Source organism: Frankliniella occidentalis, unplaced genomic scaffold, assembly GCF_000697945.3.
Source record: "Frankliniella occidentalis isolate FOCC.00 unplaced genomic scaffold, Focc_3.1 Scaffold332, whole genome shotgun sequence".
Classification (NCBI taxonomy): Eukaryota; Metazoa; Arthropoda; class Insecta; order Thysanoptera; family Thripidae; genus Frankliniella; species Frankliniella occidentalis.
Window position 1 is genome coordinate 36,499 of NW_026267455.1, and position 4,655 is coordinate 41,153.

Here is a 4,655-nt window from a genome sequence, read left to right on the forward strand (position 1 = left end):
CGCCCCGCCCCACCGCGCCGCCACACTGTGGACGCAGCGGGACGCTGCCGCTGACAATGACAATCGGTTTATCGTTGGAGTCGCCAGACCGCAGCGACGTGCTCGTGGAGGAGGAGGTGCGGGGTGCGGAGCCTGGCCCTGCGCTGCACGGCGCGGCGGCCCGGGCCGGGCCAGAGGTCCGCCTGTCCTAGATTACACAAGTGGATCATATGCGCATATGCGCTTTTCTAGCCGTCATCCGGACCACGCGTGATGTATTTTTCCGCGCGTCGCCCCAATCGGCGCGCGCCACCTCTAGCCCCACCGCCGCCACCGCCGCGCTCTCGCTTGCGCTTGCTCTTTGCCGAGCCAAAGTGAAGGAAATGACTTTGGGGGGACGATCCCGCGGAGCTCCGTCGCGCGGCCGGACCGAGCTGGGCCGTACGGTCAATATTGACTGTGCTCGGCGCGGCGCGGCCGCTCCGTTGGGGGTACAGGTCGTCCCGGTCACCATGCCGGCGGCTTTGACGGGGTCCGGGGCGGGAGCTCTGCACGAAAGTAGTCGTTGCTCACGACGTCAGAGGCAACGGGCAAATATCCCAGGTAAACACACCAGCATTCGTAGTCAAACTAAACGTGGAGGGGGGGGGGGGACGAAAGCCATCGTTAATCCAAACCATCTAAACAAAAATCGACTGACACAGTCAATTACGATTGCGGCAGCAGCAGCAGTGGGTCAACAATGGACCTCATCAAGTTGAAACTTCGGGGATGTTATTTTTTCCGCGTAGAGAGTGGGGATAAACTCAACGCTTTATCTTAATTATCGACAGAACGCGGAGATTGATCGCGTCTCTGCAGAACACTTGTCCGCAGAGACCGGAGACAACAATAAAAGTTCGGGCGCCGTAACATAAAGTGAAAGGGCCAGGAAGACGACACACACTACCTATCCACTCACTCAAAATAAATAGCAGTGCACACTCACGAAAAAAAAATCGAGAAAAAAAAGAAAAGAAAAATCAGTAAACAATCAGAAAATAACAGAAGAAATTAAAGAAAATTAAAGTCAAGAAAAATAAAGACAAAGAAGACAAATCGGTGTACGCTTGCATTTATAGTGAAAGTGAAGTAGTACGACTCGGTCTCATGTCTCACTCATCCGGCTTCTCGCTGCAGTGCCGAGTGGCCCGGCCGCAGAGGGAAGGCCAGGCCGGGCCGGGGCCAACCCCTTGGCTCCCTCCCTCCCGCCCCGCCGTTATCGTCGCCATCACCGGTCACGGCTCGCTGCGCTGTCGACCACGTGGGTGGCACGTGGCGCCTACGTGCACATGGAGCGGCGGGCGTGGCGTGGCGTGGCGGGGCGGGGCATGGCGGGGCGGGGCGGGCAGAACAGAGGACCGCCAGGCCGGGCCGGGCCGTGGACCAGGCACGCCGATAAGTCAGCGAATAACGGGGTCATTCAACTTTTGGCCGAGATGGCCTCGTCCGATACACGGCAGCAGGGCATGACCCGCCTCGTGACCTTATCCCGCTCCGCGCCCCGCCTCCCAAGCGGCGCCACCTGTTGTGCGCCTCGTCAACGAGCCTCCTCTTCGCACAATAAACGGGCTTTGAAAGAATAACGAGACGAGAGGTGGCCTGGCCGGGCCGGGCTGGGGAGGGGAGGAGAGGTGGGGCGAGTTGGACGTGGACCATGTCTGGCCGCGGCCGGCCAAGACCCTGGCCCCGTCTGTCACCGCGAACCACAACGCCACGCCACGCTCGGATCACCCCATGCGAACGCTTCCAAAGTTGTGTCGTTCGGTTTGGAGGGCAGCCACGGTCATATTATTTGTGTCCAGGCTGATCTCCAGGTGGCCAGCGTAGCGTAGGGTTGGCGAACAATGCGTCCGCAGCTGTGCCGTGGCCGTATGGTCAGGGCCGGAAAGAGGGAGACATTTCACGTACACATACTTAGCGGATCGTCCAGAAATTACATCCGTTCATTTATACGACAGATTACGGGAGCTTGGCGCCTGCGAGACTCGGGGTAGGCCAACCCGCAATACACACATGCATTGCGGGCTAGATGTTGCCTACCTATCAGGCGCTCCGAGAGCTTGCATGGGCTAAACTTGACATGTTCATGGCGGCAAATGATGGGCGCACTATCTGGATGACCCCTGCCCCTAATCCCCAAAATGAAATTACGTCGTAATTTTCATGGCATCATCTCTGTTGTGCGTTGTTGGGAACGAGATAATATACGTCTCTGTCCTACATGCATTCGCCTCATTTCCCCAACATTGGCTTCCCAAGTAAAGTCAATGGGTCTGTGTCTTTTTCTCCTCCACGCAAGCGTGTCTCATTTTTATCCCTACAGGGGCGCGGTGGCGGAAGCTCCTCCTCGCTGGCTCTCCTTCCCGCTGTGCTCCCCCGGGGTGCGCGGCGCACCACAGGCAGCAGCCAGAGCCCCGTGCCAAAGCGGCAGCGCGGTGTAACGAGAGGCACTGTGGTGCAGTGCGGCCCGCCCGCCATCTCGAGAGTCGCTGTCGCCTTCGCGCCTTGAGCCGCGGCGTCGATAAACTTGTGAGATTGACGGCGCGGCGTTGGCAGGAGGCGCGCTAGCTGGGCGCGGCGCTGCAGAGCGCGCTGCTGCTGGAGCGGGCGGGGCGGGGCGCGCGGACGCCTGCAAGGTCCGGCGTAGGCAACCCGCTGCGCGCGGCCGTCGCCTCGCTGCCTACCTGTTGCCCGCACCGCTACTGCGGCCTGCCCCTCGGCCCGGTCCAGGCCCAGCAGCAGGGCCCGGGCCCGCGGCGTCACTTGCCAAAACAAAACGGCACGAGTCGAACAACTTACGAGAGACAGGGGTGGGTCAGGCCACTTGCCACTCGACTGCACTAAAATGTCAACGCCGGGTATATTTAGAGGACCGCGATGCACGGCAGAGGCGGAACGAAGAGCCGCCGCCGGCGTGGCGGGGTTTGGGCGAGGCGGGATCACACCGTGCCGCCTGATAAGGGCCCGGCAGGAAGAGGCGGTGACGGCGCGGGGGCCTCAGGGTGCGGAGGTAGGGGGAGGTGGGGGCGAGAGAGGAGCTGGCATTGCCAAGGACATGTAAACATCCATGACCTGTACAACCTGCTAGGCTGCTGCGCCCGGCCCGCGCTCCCGCTCGGCTCAGCTCGCCGCCGCACTTTCGTTTCGCACGTCCGAATGACCTTCTCTCCCGTCGCCGCCGGGCTGAGCTGCCATGAGCACGACCGCGCCCGCGAGGCTGGTAGGCTGGTGGCCGACGTGGTCGTCTCCACTCTGTCTGTCCGCGATGCAGTGCTCTACATGTTCGACCCCCCGGTGTGTGCACCGCGACACGCCGGTGGCACGCGCCGCGCGTGCGTCACGCACGGTCACGCACGTACACGCCGTACAGTTCTAAATTTAGTGGACGGCGGGCCGGGCCGGGCCATCGCGGTGCTGGCCAGACCAGCCTCGGCCGTCCTGGCCGCCGCGTCGCCACCACTTGAATCTCAGCGCCCCGCCGGCCCCATCCCGCCCCGCCAGATACGACCGCCTCCCCTCCCCTCGGCGCGCTTTACTGCCGCCAGAGCTGAGGGTCCCGAGGGTCCCTCGCGCGCACAGGGGCCGGGGGGGTCATCGCTCCAGGAGTGGCGTGGCGTGGCGGGGCGGGGGGCGTAAGTGACAACGAGACGGCGCGACCCCAGAGGCCTTCCTCTGTGCCTCGACATAATATCGGGACTCCCCCCAGCAATCACATTTCGGAACCCACCCCTTCGGAGCGCCCTCCCCTCCGAATGTCCTTCCCCCTCGGGTCGCGAAGAAGAACATTCCCGCGCGCGCCCTGCCCGGCAGCGAACGACAAGTCACCGCCCAGCGTGACGCAACCACCGGGCCAGGCATGGAAATGAACGCCACATTAAAATTCGGCGCGTTGACCCACGCCCGCCCTGGTCTCGCGGCGACAGTAGGTTGTGCTGATCCGATCGCGGAGGGTCAGGGAGATGGAGCTGTTTGTTTGTCGGCTGACAATGTCATCGCACGTTTAGAGAAGCGCCCGCGCACCAACCAGCTGTCACTTTATTAAAGCACCCGAGATAATTGAAATCGGATCGGACCTCCTAGGGGTCGAACGTGTCTGCCCCTGGCCGGCATTCTAGAGCAATCTGCCCGCCTTGATCACGCATCGCGGAAGTGATTAGCACGTCCTCACACAGTCGACCGTCGCCGTCTGAAAATCAGACCATCTCTAATCAAGTGAATAGGGAGCGCGACAGAGAGTGTGCGAGGAGAGAGAGGCATTGCGGCTTCCCTTCAAGTAATGGCAACACGCATAAACAAGACGATTTTCTTGTGACAAAAAATAACAAATGCACTGACCTGGCGTCGATAGACTGCAGAGGAAGATTTATCAACTCCTGCGTGACCGCCGTGACCCGGTCCGGTCGGTAGGCGGCAGCGCGGCGAAGCGTAGCGCGGCACTGTGTACACTGTTAGACTGGTGGACATTCCCAGAAAACGTTCTCTATTTTACACCGAGCGGCATTTCGTGCGACATTTGCCAACGTAGCGGTTCTAGGGTAATTGGACCCCGCTGAATCCAAATCCGAATGTTGTCAAGCCGAATTTTGCCTCCAAAGGCCCAAAATCCAAGATGGCGGCCAAACTAAGGGCCTAAA